The following is a 16870-nucleotide window of genomic DNA, read 5'->3' on the forward strand; positions in this document are numbered from 1 at the left end:
AGACCCAAAATACAAGTGGGCAACAATCCTGAACAGAGTTTACAGAAAAAAATATTAATACAAACGTTCAATAACCACCTGAAAAGTGTTTGCCTGGGGTAGAAATCAAAATTAAAATGAGTTATCTGTCTTGTCAAACATATTAGCAGAGATTTTTTTAAATAATAATTTTTACACACAAAAAGAGAGATGGGCACCCTCGTATCTACTGGTTGGTATGTTAATATGTCTTCAAAACTGTAGAAGCCTAACAGTAAAAAAGAAATCCAAACAAAGCTAATTCTAATCTAAATGCTATAAAGAAACAAATGCTGTGGGGATGGGGGTTGATATGTCCTAGCCCACCTCCTGTCTAAGTAAGTTGAAATAGCTCTTACTTGAAATAAGTACTGCCCTCCAGCTATAGCATATAGGAAGACTACTAACTTCCTTTATGCTGTTGACCTGGCTGTTCAATCATGAATCAAGGAATGACCTTAAAAGAGAGCAAATCTACTGGAAAACTATGTTAGAAAAAAGAGTTTGGTAGAACATATTTCAACATTCAGATTTACAATGTACTCTCAGTATACCTCTCTACCACACACGCGTGCGCGCACACACACACACACACACACACACACACACAAATACATACCCACCCACCCCCCACACACATTCACACTCACACACATTCACTCATACTCACATATTACATGCACACATAGTTTCTGAAACTGTTTCTTCCCTTTATTTTCAAAACTTTTCAAAACATACCTCCTCTCAATCCTCTAACTTCTTTTTTATTTGTGGGATCTTTGTTCCTTGACCAGGGATTAAACCCGGGCCACCGCAGTGAAAGCGCCAAGAGTCCTAACCACTGGACCGCTTGGGAATTCCCTCAATACTCTAACCTCTTTTCGGCCACTTTACCCTCTCTGCCAGCTAGTTTTCCTCTGTCTGCCCCTTAAATACCCCCAAAGGTTCAGATCCTTGCCTTTCTTCTCTTTAAGGTTTACACCTTCTTGCTGAGTGGTCTCAGATTCTACTATTGCTTCAAGAACTATCTCTATCCCAACAACTTCCAAATCCATGTCTCCAAACCTGCATGAACTTTCTTCACAAACTACTAGATCTATATAGTTCTTGTATTGCCTTCAAATGTACACATCTAAAATGGAATTTTCCTTTCTTATTCCACCTCGTCTACTTTTTATCCTATTATTTATTCATTCATTCACTGATCCAACAAATAGTTACCAAGGGTCAGCGATTATTGACCACTCATTTTTCCAAGCTAGACACTTGAGAATCCACCTTCATTATTCTCAGCCCTTCTCCTGCTCAGGTCAACCATGTATTCTAACTCAGATAGGTCTCTTAGATTTAGCCCTTTCCTTCATCTCCACCAACACTTTAGCCCCAGTCCTCCTCACCTCTTACCAGGATGCCTGCAGCAACCTCCTATATGTTTTCCCTGCTGGTGAAGTCGGTCCATTTTCCACACAGTTGGCAGAATTATATTCCTAAAAAAAAAAAAATCAGGTCATGTCACTCCCTGTTCTTAAAAGCCTTCATAGCCCATAGCAATGGGGTCTGTGGACCAGATGCATGGGAATCAGCTGGGGAGCTCATTAAGCTATTGCTTTCTGAGCCCCAGAGTGACTGCATCCATCTCCTTGGAGAGGAGGCCTAAGGATCCCCACTTTTAATGAGCTCCCCAGGTGATTCTTGTGCCCGCAAAAGGTGGAGACAAGTTCCTTAGGCAGCAATGCAAGGTCCTCCACCCTCTGGGCCCGGCTGATCTGAGTTCCTTCCTCTCTATACTGTGCACCCTACACGTCAGTCACACTGAACTTGTTGCTCTTGCCTAGACACTTCAGGCTCTCCCAGACGTCCACACCTTTCTCTGTATGCCACTCCTCTGCCTCCTTCATCTCCTTTAGCAAAGCCTGGTTTTTCTTTCTCTGTGAATCCTTCCCTGGCCACCACTCTCTGTTCCATCAGAATCGTCTCTTCCTCATTTGTTCTTCCTAGCCTTTTCCTCACACCTTCATCGTGTCCAGGCACTAGCCCTGCTGAATCATAATTTATCTGTTTATGTGGTGGTCTCCCAAATAGCCTACGACCTAATGGTATTATCTGGCAAATTTAAAAATCTTTATAAATGCCTAATGGACTGATTGATTAATTAATTAACTTCATGCACTAGGTCCATTAGTTTATTTTGCCTGGTATTCATTATGGCAGGCTCACGGGATTCAGCTCTGTCTACAATCTACAGTACTATTAGAAAAAAACTAAAGTTTTTTCGTGATCGGGAAAAACCACCATTAACATGTAAACCAGGCAAGCCTCTGGAATTTAAAGGTTCTAACCCTATAACAAGTTAGATCACCAGAAAACTCCCTATTTTAGCCACCCACATTCCTCATAGAATTATAATTTGATGTAATGCTCTACTGTCACTGCGATGGTTAATTTTCTGGGTCAACTTGACTGGGCCTTGGGGGTGCCCAGACATTTGGACAAACATTATTCTGGGTGTGTCTGTGAGGGTGTTTCTGGATGAGATTAACATTTGAATTGGAAGACTGAGTAAAGCAGATTGCCCTCCTCAATGTGGGTGGGTCTCATCCAATCAACTGAAGAACTTAGAACAAGAAGGCTGAGTAAGAGGGAATTCCTTCTGCCTGAGTATTTAAGTTGGGACACTTGCCTTTTCCTGCCTTCGGACTCAGACTGAAACATCAGCTCTCCTTGGGTCTAGAGCCTGCCTGCTTTCAGACTGGAATTTACACCATCAGCTTTCTTGATTCTCAGGCCTTTGTACTCAGGCTGAAACTACATGTTGGCTTTCCTGGGTCTCCAGCTTGCCACATGCAGATCTTGAGACCTCTCGGCCTCCATAATCACATGAACAAATTCCTTATACTAAATGTTTGTTTTATATACACATCCTATTGGTTCTGTTTTTCTGAAGAGCCTTAATACAGTCATCAAGTGGCCATTTTGAAAGATGTTTCTATATTCTCCCCCGTTGAAAACCTTGTCTATTATGTTAAGTGCTCCACTGAAACGGTTAAACACAACGTGAGTGTGCTGCTGATGTCCAAATGTATATCACTTCCCTGAGCTCCACACTCATGTATCCCACTGTCCACTTCACATCTCAACTGAGTTGTCTCATAAATAACTCAAATTGAACATGTCCAAAACAGAACTCCTATTTTTGCTCCCCAAACCAGCTTATGCCCAGTCTTCATTATCTCAAAAGATGGACCCTCATTGATCCATGTGCTCAGGCCAAAAACTTAAAGCAATCTCAATCCACTCTTTCTCTCACTTCCTTCATGCAGCTGATCAGCAAGTCTTGTTGATTCTACTTGAATCTGAACACTTAATACCATTTCCACCAGCTTCCTCCTGGACCAGCCACCATCATCTCTCACCCAGACTTTTCCCACAGCCTCCCAATTGGTCTCTGCTTCCACTCTTGCCTCCTGCAATGTTCTATTCTCCATACAGTAGCCAGTGGGAACTAGAATTAGACACTTTAAAAGATGACATAACTCCCTGCTCAAAACTTCCCAACAGTTCCCCAATCACACTTGAGGAAAAAATCCAAATCTCTACGAAGCCATACATGGCTACTTTCTCTAGCTTCATCTCCTACCAGTCCCCTGCCACTTGCCCCACCACTGCTATTTCCCCCACCCCACTATGTGCAGATCTTCTCCAGTATCACTGGTCGTTTCTCAAATATATCAAGTTTTTTCCTACCTATGGGCCTTGGAGCCTGCTGTTCCCTCTCCTGAAATGGTCTTTGCAGAGCTCACTCCCTCTCCTCATTCAGGTATCTGTTCGGATACCATCTTCTCTGACGGACCTTTCTTCTCCTGACTTCCTAGCATGATCTACCACATTAATTCACTTTATTTGCCTTCGGAGCATTCACCTACTATCTGATGGTACTTTATTTACTTGTTTGTTGACTCTCTCTCTTCAATAAACTATAAACCTCATAAGGTCAGAGAATTTGTTTTTCTTGTATATCTTCATATTCATGGTGTCTGGAACACATATGTACACAATAAATAAATAAATAAATGGGTGGATTCTTCTTAGTATGTAGTACCAAAAAACATTCAATATTTGCAAACTGATACGTATCCTCTTATGAGACACAGAAATCATATGATTCATCATGTTTCCCTTTTTCTTAACTTCCAAGAAGCCCAATTCTTAATTTTGTACTCAAGCCCAACAATTTACCTTAAATTGGGTTTCCTTTTTAATTATCTCTCCATTACATGAATCTTGATCTTTTATCATTATTGCAACATTTTATAGAGCTATCTTTTTTGTGTTTTTTTTATAGAGCTATCTTTTATTATAAACCATCTCGATTCCTTTGTGTAGGCAGACTATAAAAATCAATACATACTTGTCCTCTGTTGTTTTTTTGATTCATGTGTGTTAATACTATCTCTCTAACATGACTAAGTTTCTTGAAAGCTGACCTATATATAACTGTCCTTCATATGCCCTCAAGCACATATCAAGGGGTAGAACTTATATTTGCTCAATAACATTCTTTTTTTTTTCCTTTTAGGTCCTAAGACTCTTTTTTTTAAATTATTTTTATGGGAGTATAGTTGATTTGTGTACAGCAAAGTGAATCTGTTTCAATAATATTCATAATGTACTGACTTCTTCACTCATTGATTGATCAATAGCACAACCACACTTTGGTTACAAGTGAATAAGCTAGGGTCTAGAGAAAATTGTCATTTCCCTTTCAGAAAGTGGACAAAAATTTGTTAGAAGTGAGAGAGCAGGAGTTATGTTATATAAAAGAGAACTTGACTTGGTAAGCTGGACTGGGAGGACATCACAGGCACAGCTAAGCCTGACACAAAGTTTAGTGGCAGAAAACCTAGAAGAGGTGAAAGGTTCTCCAAGAAAATGCCCTGGTAAACCTGGTGGAGGGGAAGTGAAGTAAGGGAAGGAAAGAAATTTGAGGATGCCTGGAGGTGGGCCTTGAAGAAAGGTGAAGGTATTGATCCAAATCTTGCTAGAGAAATAATGAAGACCCCTTGGCAGAGTGGAGGGGGTTGAGGGGAGGCGGGATCAATTTGGGATTAAAGGGATGGAAACAGTAAAGGCACTGCTTGAGAACTACCTGGAGGTGGGAACCCTAGAGACAACCCTGTGGGATGTCTGATGTCTAGACTGAGGTTATAGAGACAAGACAGAAAAAAGAGAGAGAGGGAGATGTAAAGTTCTGATAGAAATCTGGCAGGACTGCCCCCTCACCATTAATTCTTGACGTTCAGCAAAAAGCCCAGCACTAAACATGAAGGCCAGCGGGCAGGAGTAGATGCTGGCATGGTGGATGCAGCAACTGTCCCCACTGGCATCTTTCCAGCCCCCAGGCACTCCACATCTTCACAAAACTCTTTGGGAGCAGCTGCAGTGCTAGACAAGGTTTTAAGTTTCTAGGTATTTCTGTGTAGGTATTTCCCCGCCCCCGCAACATACCTCCAGAATCTACAACTTGCATTCCTCACACCAGGAGAGGGCCCAAGACCCTCCCCATTAAATAGGATGGAAAAAACAAAAATGAAAAGCAGACACCCCATATCCACAGCTTCTGTTTCAGCACCCAGAGCCTTCTACTGGATACTCTGCTCAAACTTTAATGTCTACATCGAGGCCCAGAAATAGCAGGGACAAAATGTGAAGTTTCATCTGAAAATTGTGCCAAATAACTGCATGTTAATCAGAGTAACTTATATAATATGCCAGAGTTTTGTGGGGGTTTTAATGCTCTCAAAATACAGTTATCTGATGCTGAGACACTTACCTATTCCAGAGCAGGAAACAGATGGTAGCTAGTTTCAACATGTGAGGGAGAGCACTTTTGCTCAGAGGACTTTTTGCCCTAACATTGGACCAGACCTAGAACCACTGGCATATTCAAAATCCCCTGTGAACATTCATTAAATGATGCATTATTAACCCCACCAAGAAATCAGGCTACCCTGATGCAAAAGCTGAGAGGTCACTCATAAATCTAATGGAATAAATTCACAATAAATCTTAGGAGAAATGGTCCACTAGCAGCTTCCACTCCCCCCATATCTATAGCGGCACAGCCAGACCCATACAAGATCCACTCCATCATCAACGCATGTGTTCGCTGAACACTTACTATCTTCCAAGCACTATGTTTACATCATCATCTCATGTAAGCCTTCCAAGAACCCTGCAAGGTAAGTACCACTATCACCCCATTTCACAGATGAGGAAACTCATCAAGATTAAGCCCTCACCCAGTTGGTGGAGCTGGCATTTGGACCCATGTGTCCTCACTCAAGAGCTCCCATTCTTAGCATTTAAAGCTACACTGTCTCCCAAGTGATGGCACAGGGTCAATAAGGAGAGATGCCAAAATGAGGTACATCGTCCCTCACAACTGCCTCTAAAGAGAAAGAAGCGGTTGCAACTGAACAGGGGAAATGGAGTTCACGTCAGACGCAGAGGAGATGGGACCTCTTAAAGCTCTAAGTACAACTCTTAATACAAGTGGCTTTGTTTGTTGAATTAAACTACAGTATCAGCTGATAAAGTATTGCATCAATGGTTTTCACTTAAAGCAGTTTATAACATTTGAAGTTTCCTCCTAAAAAACAAATATTTGGGCTTAAGAAAACACCTTCCAAATGATTTCTGGGGAGATGAAACATTTGAAAAGACTTTACCAATTGATCTCAATGCAGAGATACTTTTAAAAACAAAAACTCTAAGCCCTGGGTCTCAGCTCCCTGCAGAACACACAAACACACACACACACACACACCATATTCATCACACACACCTACTACACAAACAATGCACTTACACCACACGCAAACATACACACACACATGACACACACACTTATCACCAAAAAATACACCATAAATACACACACATACACCACACACACATATATATAATATATAGCCAACACACAAACCACACATCCACCACATATATGCACATATACTACAAGACACCCATGCCACAGAAATCACACACACACTCCACACACTAGCAGTAAAGTGGCATGTGCTATTTGTATTTGTGATCCCCTTTCTGCATCCATTTATGGTGTAACTGCACCTTTCATTTTCAATTTGAAGTGTACAGCTCTGTAGGGACAATTGTTTTAAATTTGAGAATGCCTGAATTAAATAACAATTTTAATTAATTTTATAGTCAAAAATGTAGTTCAGGGACTTCCCTGGCGGTCCAGTGGTTAAGACTCCATGCTTCCACTGCAGGGGGTGTGGGTTGGATCCCTGGTCTGAGAACTAAGATCCTGCATGCTGCGCGGTGCAACCGGAAAAAAAAAATGCAGTTTACACTAGCAGAAAAAAAAAGTATGGGGCTTCAAACATTATGCTCTTAAGCCTACTGAGTCACTGTAATTTTAAAATTTTGAATCTGCCATTAGTGGGAGAAAGGAAATCTATTTTGTAATCTGGCACATTCTTATGATGAGTCTCTTACTGTGACTCATGCCATAGGTGCCCTGTGCAAATGTAAAAGAAAATAACCAGATTAATATGTGAGAAGAATTTCAATGATGGGAGAGAGGCTGTTGGGGTGAATCAAGCCTTTCCCACCCTTCACTGACTTGGAGCCCCTCAGAGTGCCCACATCAGGTTAAAACAATCTCACAGAGTTGAGAAGAACTTCATAGCACACCAGCAGAACAAAAGAGAGGATTTTTCAACTTGCCCTGACCTACACTACTCCCTTTGTCCACTGAAGAACACTCTCTTAAACCTAACAGACTATCCTCTATTTCTTTTATTCTCCTAATTAAAAACCTTATGGCTAAACGCAAGTGGCCTCAACTGCCTTCAAGCATAGCATAGCCCTGGGGTGAGGGGCAGGGGTGTGACTGGTGGAGAGAGAAAAGAAGGAAGTCAAGCCATGTACGCACTGTTATATTTAAAGAAGATAACCAACAAGGACCTACTGTATAGCACAGGGAACTCTGCTCAATATTCTGTAATAACTTAAATGGGAAAAGAATTTGAAAAAGAATAGATACCTATACATGTATAACTGAATCACTTTGCCATACACCTGAAACTAACACACTATTGTTAATCAACTATACTCCAGGTACTTCCCTGGTGGTCCAGTGGTAAAGAATCCGCCTTCCAATGCAGGGGACACGGGTTCGATCCCCGGTCAGGGAACTAAGATCCCACATGTCGCAGGGCAACTAAGCCCACAGGCCACAACTACTGAGCTCGCGTGCCTCAACTAGAGAAAGAAAACCCGCACACCACAACTAGAGAGAAGGCCGCACGCTACAATGAGAGATCCCACATGCCTCAGTGAAGATCCCACGTGCCGCAACTAACACACACAACACAGCCAAAAAATAAAATAAAATAAATGTTTTTTTAATTCTTTTTTAAAAAAACCTTTAAAAAAAACCCTTATACTCCAATATAAAATAAAATTTAAAAAAAAAGAAGAAAGAAGTCAAGGAAGTGAATTAATGGGAGATGAGGCTCAGTGGGTTCCTCTATGAGTGGGTTTCTCAGAGGAAGGGTGGGAGTGAAGGAGGTGGGAAGAGCATAGGGCTGAGGAAAGTGGGTGATGCACATAACTCAGAAGTGTGTGCCTAATTCTCAATGTTAACATGTGCCAAATAAGCTTACACTAAATACATTTTGTACATTGACTTAATGAGTTTGGTTTACTTTGCAATTTGGGGTTATCTATGATCATGTAATTATCTCACCCTATGCATTGTGTTTAAGTTTCAGGTTTCAGGGGGCAAAACCGTTGAGAACTTTTTTTTTTTTTGGCCGCACCGAGCGGCATGTGGAATCTTAGTTCCCTACCAGGGATCGAACCATGCCCCTTGCAGTGGAAGCACAGTCTTAAATAACTACTGTATCGCCAGGGAAGTCCCAGAGAACTTTTTCTTTAATTTACTATTGTAGAAGAAATGAGGAATACGTTTTTATATAAATGTTGGTTGCAATTCGCCTTTAAGGAAGGTCTTTGAAGTTTACTGTGAATCATTACGACACTGAACAATTCATTGTTTCTCTTCCTAAAAACCACTTTAAAATAATATAATTTATATAAACAACATAATTTATCTAAACGATAGTTCGTAAGTGCCAGAGACAATAATTAAACAAAGGGTTTATTGTGTGCTACAGGAAAGGAACTAACAGGATTTTTTTAGGACTAAAAATGTTCTTATCTTCTCCCTGGGTGTCAGGAGCTGGAGGATAGTTCAATCAAGGCAAATGCATCTGTCTTGGAGACTTTTCTTGAACCTTCAAAATCTAGCTAACAAGCACTTTACTGCTAAGTTGACTTCTATTATTAAGTGGGAAAAATGTATTTCTGTTATCATAATTTTCTTTCTTTCTAAAGATTTATGTGTTTTTCTAACAACCCAGTTGACATAATCTGAAAATAACACATTTTCAAGGCACAGATAATTTCCATGCTCTGTAATCCATCACAGGGCATTAAACTTAGAGAACAATTTCCTTCATTTAAAAAAATTCACATATCCCTGAATAGAAAAACAGAAAACGAGAAATCAAGCCTCTTACAAATATAGATATGTTTTAGGATGAAGTCAGGGATATCCAATATTACAACTATTATTTAATATTGCCTTGAATATTTTGGCAAATGGGAGTGGGAAGAAGGCAATAAAAAGCAACAAGTATAACTATCAGAAAGAAGAAAGAATTATCACATGATACTCTATCTAGAAACTTTGGGAAATCAATCAGAACTAATTAGAACTAATCAGACTATTCACTAAGGGGCTAGTTATGAAACAAATTACTAACTTTCCTTTATATTAGCAATAGACCAAAAATGTGATGAAAAATATAAATCGCACTCCAAGTGCAACAGGATCTCATTATACATAAAGAATAACCACTAGGAATAAACTTAAGAAGAAATGTGGAGGATATAGATTGAAAGAAAATTACAAAACTATGCTGTAAGTCATAAAGGAAGATTTGAATCAAATTGTTTCCAGGGAAGTGCAAGAGCCGTAAGACCGAAGTCCACCCAGGCCCACTGAGACCCCATTCAAGACCAAAACCAGTGACTTAGTGACACCCAAACCTAGAAAACTAGGCTTCCTGCAGGATTCTAGTCATCAGTCATTGGACAATGGGGAAGACACTATGTCAAAGGCATCACCAGGTTCATCTGTCACCATATTTTAGTGGTAATGAGATTTCACACACACAAAAATACAATCAAGTGGAGTTGGACTATCTCCACGGATTGCCAGGTTTCCTGGGGTAGGACTGTGTTACTCTATATTAGCAAAAGTAATGCTTACCACTGTAAAGAAAGATAAGCCCACTTTCTCAATAGCCAAACAAAATGAAAACTACTTTCTTGCTTATTTAGAAGTCCAATCAGCCTGGGATAAGGAAAAAGGAGAGAAGCCAGGTTGATGAAGGCCCTTGCCATCTTCAACACATGAATTTTCGGGTTGCCCTGAACATCAAAGTCCCACCAGCAGATGGGAGAAAATGGAGAAGAATATTGTTTATGAGCCAGCTCTGAATGAGGTGCCCTTCACTTCTGCTCATATTCCGTAGCTACAACTCAGTCTCATGGCCAACCTAACTGCAAGGGAGCCCAGGAAGGGGGCTCGCACTGCTTCCCTACCCCAATTAAAAGAACGGACAATTGGGTTTATTCCATAGGCAAAGAAAGGGCTGCCCAATTGCTGATATCTTCTTCATATAACTGGAGCTTCCCCTTTAAACAGTTAATTTTTTAATTTTACACATATTGATGCATAACAATTTTTCTGTTTCAACAGAGGGGGCAATAATGAAACTTTTCCTATGGCTCAGGAGCTTGATGATGTATATCAGCTCTCCTCCTGGGACTGTGGTCAGGAACTCTTGAGGAATTACTGATAGTTTCCCTCTATACTAAAATGCTCTAGATCACTATCTTTTTTTTTTAAACCCTTGGGTCATTTGAAATGTCTTTTCTGAATCCTTCCTCCGAACAGAATGGCACCTGTCACTTCTTGCTGCTGTCATCACACAGGTTTCTAGCAGTTCATTTCCCCTCTAATGTCCTACTTCTACTAAGGATTTATAATAAGATAAAAAAAAATTGAGTGTGAAGTAAAAGCAAAAAGTTGGCTCAGACTGAGGCCCACTCCTGAGTAAAGATTGTGAATTTCTATCACCCGGACCTGCTAGCCTTGACTTTTGTTATCCAATATCTTTTTGAAATTTTTTCTTCCAAGTTTTTACTGCTTTTAGCAGTTACAAAAAACCAAGTATGTTGGTTTAGGATATGATCCTAGAAAAGAAAACAAAATTATGCCTCAAAGAGAATCACTTTACAAATAGTTCTAACTGTGAAGAAAACTAAATAATAAAAAATAACAAAACTAGAATAGTAACTAACACGGAGAGAGGTCTGCAATATATTGTTAGGTAGGAAAAAAAACAAGCTGCAAAACAGCATTTAGAGTGTAACCCCATTTTTGTTAAAAAAAAAAAGGCGTATTTTTGTACATGCATAGAAAAACCTTAAGGAATGTGGAGTCATTTTCTCTAAGGTGTGGGAGTGGTGGCAAATTTTACTTACAATGCCATTTATTTATGTGTTTTATATTTTATAAGAAGCAGATTTTTTGTAAGCATAAAAAACAGTAAAGATGTTAAAATTCACACTGTCTTCTCAGAGTATAAGCTCCTGGAAGTCATGGATGACAGATAAGCACTCCTCTATATACTGCCTACTGCCACAAATAAGGGGATTCTTAATAAACACTAATATAAACACTGATCTTTATAGACTAAAAATACAAACTAGAGTCTTGAGCTCAGAGTCGATCTCATAGACCAGGCAGGCTCCAGGAAAGTGCTGATGACTTTCCCCTTGGAACACTTCTGCCTGGAAACCTGCTGGAGACCATAGTAAGCAGAGTTTCAAGAGCCCATCAAAGGAGCTTATGCTAACCAGAGCCACACTCTAACCTATACTAGAATCATGATGAAAATGTACTCAGCTGGGAAAAAAACTCTGGATAACTACACTGTGTTATAAAGGTTTTCCAGAATCTACTTCACAAAACATTGATCATTTAGTGTGTGAAACCAACATGCACATAGTAGGCTTTTGCCTCTTGGTGTATACTGAGGGGATCCCACAAGACACCTTCTGCCCAGCACTTTCTCTCTACCCTGCATGAAACTCTATAAGACATTCACAAGAATTAAGGCATGAACTCCAGAATACTCCAGTTTAAATGAAAATACATTTGCTAGGAAAGTAATGTATCAGTAAGCTATTGCCCCCAGAATGCTGCTTAACAGATTGACCCCAAACCAAGGGGCATGCACCAAGAAGCATTTGTTCTCGTGTTCATAAATCTTCAGGTGTGATGGGACAGCTCAGCCTCATGCCGTGGGTGTGTGTGTTCGTTCAGGCAGCTATGCTCCACATGCCATGATTCTTCTGGGAATAGTTTTCATACTTAGTCTTAAAAGGAGGACACTAAGGAAATAGGACAGGAGGAAGGGGGGAAATGGGGTCTAAAAATACGTAGCACTCTGGACACTGCCTATGAGGGAGGAAAGGCTGGGGGAGATGCCACAGGAGAGGTTTCTGGAAGAGAACATAATAAAACAGAACACCCTCATGAATGAAATTCACTGATGAAAATTCAGAAATGAAGAAAAACAAGATAAGACAGCAGGAAGACATAGATTTATGAGTGTAAAAGAAAACGACAGAGAAAGACAAGTTTTAAGAAACCTGTACATAGAAGTAAAACTGTTCAAGCACAATGTGTTTCTCCATTTGAAACTAGCATTTCTTTTTTTTTTTTTTTTTTCCGTTACGCAGGCCTCTCACTGCTGTGGCCTCTCCTGTTGCGGGACATAGGCTCCGGACACACAGGCTCAGCGGCATGTGGGATCTTCCTGGACCGGGGCACGAACTCGTGTCCCCTGCATCGGCAGGCAGACTCTCAACCACTGCGCCACCAGGGAAGCCCTGAAACTAGCATTTCTTGTATGGCCATCCCTGATTCATAATCTGAAAGAGGTTGCAAACCGCTATGAGAATATCTCTGTAAGAATCCTTTCTACAAGAAAAACAAGTGTGCAAGTGTGTATGTGTATGTGTGTACAGGTTTTTTTAAATATAATTTTATTATTTTTTATACAGCAGGTTCTCAATAGTTATCTATTTTATACATATTAGTGCATACATGTCAATCCCAATCTCCCAATTCATCCCACCAACACCACCACACCCCGGCTTACCACATCAGTGTGCATATGTTTGTTCTCTACATCTGTGTCTCTATTTCTGCCTTGCAAGTGGGTTCATCTGTACCATTTTTCTAGATTCCACATATATGCGTTAATATACCATATTTGTTTTTCTCTTTCTGACTTACTTCACTCTGTATGACAGTCTCTAGGTCCATCCACGTCTCTACAAATGACCCAATTTCATTCCTTTGTATGGCTGAGTAATACTCCATTGTATATACATAACACATCTTTATCCATTGGTCTGTTGATGGGCATTTAAGTTGCTTCCATGACCTGGCTATTGTAAATAGTGCTGCAATGAACATTGGGGTGCATTTGTCTTTTTGAATTATGGTTTTCTCTGGGTATAGGCATAGTAGTGGGATTGCTGGGTCATATGGTAATTCTATATTTAGTTTTTTAAGGAACCTCCATACTGTTCTCCATAGTGGCTGTATCAATTTACATTCCCACAAACAGTGCAAGAGGGTTCCCTTTTCTCCATACCCTCTAAAGCATTTGTTGTTTGTAATTTTCTGATGATGCCCATTCTAACTGGTGTGAGTTTTGATGTAGTTTTGATTTTCATTTCTCTAATAATTAGTGATGTTGAGCAGCTTTTCATGTGCTTCTTGGCCATCTGTATGTCTTCTTTGCAGAAATGTCTATTTAGGTCTTCTGCCCATTTTTTCATTGAGTTGTTTGTTTTTTTGATATTGAGCTGCATGAGCTGTTTATATATTTTGGAGATTAATCTTTTTTAACATCTTTATTGGAGTATAATTGCTTTACAATGGTGTGTTAGTTTCTGCTTTATAATAAAGTGAATCAGCTATACATATACATATAACCCCATATCTCCTCCCTCTTGCATCTCCCTCCCATCCTCCCTATCCCACCCCTCTAGGTAGTCACAAAACACCGAGCTGATCTCCCTGTGCTATGCAGCTGCTTCCCACTAGCTACCTATTTTACATTTGGTAGTGTATATATGTCCATGCCACTCACTTCGTCCCAGCTTACCCTTCCCCTCCCCGTGTCCTCAAGTCCATTCTCTATGTCTGTGTCTTTATTCCTGTCCTTCCCCTAGGTTCTTCAGAACCAATTTTTTTTTTATATACATGTGGTAGCATATGGTGTTTGTTTTTCTCTTTCTAACTTACTTCACTCTGTATGACTGACTCTAGGTCCATCCACCTCACTACAAATAACTCAATTTCGTTTCTTTTTATAGCTGAGAAATGTTCCGCTGTATATATGTGCCACAACTTTATTCATTCATCTGTCAATGGACACTTAGGTTGCTTCCATGCCCTGCCTATTGTAAACAGAGCTGCAATGAACATTTCAGTACACGACTCTTTTTGAATTATGGTTTTCTCAGGGTATATGCCCAGTAGTGGGATTGTTGGGTCATATGGTAGTTCTATTTTTAGTTTTTTAAGGAACTTCCATAATGTTCTCCATAGTGGTTCTATCAGTTTATATTCCCACCAACAGTGCAAGAGGGTTCCCTTTTCTTCACACCCTCTCCAGCATTTATTGTTTGTAGATTTTTTGATGATGGCCATTCTGACTGGTGTGAGGTGATAACTCACTGTAGTCTTGATTTGCATTTCTCTAATGATTAGTGACGTTGAGCATCCTTTCATGTGTTTGATGGCAATCTGTATATCTTCTTTGGAGAAATGTCTATTTAGGTCTTCTGCCCATTTTTGGATTGGGTTTTTTGTTTTCTTGATATTGAGTTGCACGAGCTGCTTGTAAATTTTGGAGATTAATCCTTTGTCAGTTGCTTCGCTTGCAAATATTTTCTCCCATTCTGAGGGTTGTCTTTTCCTCTTGTTTATGGTTTCCTTTGCTGTGCAAAAGCTTTGAAGTTTCATTAGGTCCCATTTGTTTATTTTTGTTTTTATTTCCATTTCTCTAGGAGGTGGGTCAAAAAGGATTTTGCTGTGATTTATGTCATAGAGTGTTCTGCCTATGTTTTCCTCTAAGAGTTTTATAGTGTCTGGCCATAAATTTTGGTCTTTAATCCATTTTGAGTATATTTTTGTGTATGGTGTTAGGGAGTGTTCTAATTTCATTCTTTTACATGTAGCCATCCAGTTTTCCCAGCACCACTTATTGAAGAAACTCTCTTTTCTCCATTGTATATTCTTGCCTCCTTTATCAAAAATAAGGTGGCCATAGGTGCGTGGGTTTATCTCTGGGCTTTCTATCCTGTTCCATTGATCTATCTTTCTGTTTTTGTGCCAGTACCATATTGTCTTGATTACTGTAGCTTTGTAGTATAGTCTGAAGTCAGGAAGTCTGATTCCTCCAGCTCCGTTTTTTTCCCTCAAGATTGCTTTGGCTATTTGGGGTCTTTTGTGTCTCCATACAAATTTAAGATTTTTTCTTCTAGTTCTGTAAAAAATGCCATTGGTAATTTGATAGGGATTGCATTGAAACTGTAGATTGCTTTGTGTAGTATAGTCATTATCACAATATTGATTCTTCCAATCCAAGAACATGGTATATCTCTACATCTGTTTCTGTCATCTTTGATTTCTTTCATCAGTGTCTTACACTTTTCTGAGTACAGATCTTTTACCTCCTTAGGTAGGTTTATTCCTAGGTATTTTATTCTTTTTGTTGCAATGGTGAATGGGATTGTTTCCTTAATTTCATTTTCTGATCTTCCGTTGTTAGCGTATAGGAATGCAAGGTATTTCTGTGCATTAATTTTGTATCCTGCAACTTTACCAAATACATTGATGAGCTCTGCTAGTTTTCTGGTGGCATCTTTAGGATTATCTATGTATAGAACTACGTCATCTGCAAACAGTGACTGTTTTACTTCTTCTCTTCCAATTTGTATTCCTTTCATTTCTTTTTCTTCTCTGATTGCCATGGCTAGGACTTCCAAAACTATGTTGAATAATAGTGGCAAGGGTGGACATCCTTGTCTTCTTTCCTAGTTTAGAGGAAATGCTTTCAGTTTTTCGCCATTGAGAGTGATGTTTGCTGTGGGTTTGTTGAATATGGCCTTTATTATGTTGAGGTAGGTTCCCTCTATGCCCACTCTCTGGAGAGTTTTTATCATAAATGCATGTTGAATTTTGTCAAAAGATTTTTCTGCATCTATCGAGATGATCATATGGTTTTTATTCTTCAGTTTGTTAATATGGTGTATCACATTGATTGATTTGCATATACTGAAGAATCCTTGCATCCCTTGGATAAATTCCACTTGATCATGGTGTATGATCCTTTTAATGTGTTGTTGGATTCTGTTTGCCAGTACTTTGTTGAGGATTTTTGCATCTATATTCATCAATGATATTGGTCTGTAATTTTCTTTTTTTGTAGTATGTTTCTCTGGATTTTGTATCAGGGTGATGGTGGCCTCGTAGAATGAGTTTGGGAGTGTTCCTTCCTCTGCAATTTTTTGGAAGAGTCTGAGAAGGATGGCTGTTAGCTCTTCTCTAAATGTTTGATAGAATTCCCCTGTGAAGCCATCTGGTACTGGAGTTTTGTTTGTT

General features: G+C 39.6%; 1 protein-coding gene across 1 annotated transcript in view; it reads right to left on the reverse strand.

Moving 5' to 3' along the window:
• Positions 1-1408: 1408 nt before the first annotated feature.
• The window catches only part of APTX (aprataxin), a 58679-nt gene continuing 43217 nt past the window's right edge, over positions 1409-16870 (reverse strand). Inside the window, exon 9 of the mRNA XM_067744578.1 lies at positions 1409-1505. The gene's annotated coding sequence lies outside the window, so the exon portion shown is untranslated. The remainder of the gene's footprint in view (positions 1506-16870) is intronic.

Source organism: Pseudorca crassidens, chromosome 7 (assembly GCF_039906515.1).
Source record: "Pseudorca crassidens isolate mPseCra1 chromosome 7, mPseCra1.hap1, whole genome shotgun sequence".
Classification (NCBI taxonomy): domain Eukaryota; kingdom Metazoa; phylum Chordata; class Mammalia; order Artiodactyla; family Delphinidae; genus Pseudorca; species Pseudorca crassidens.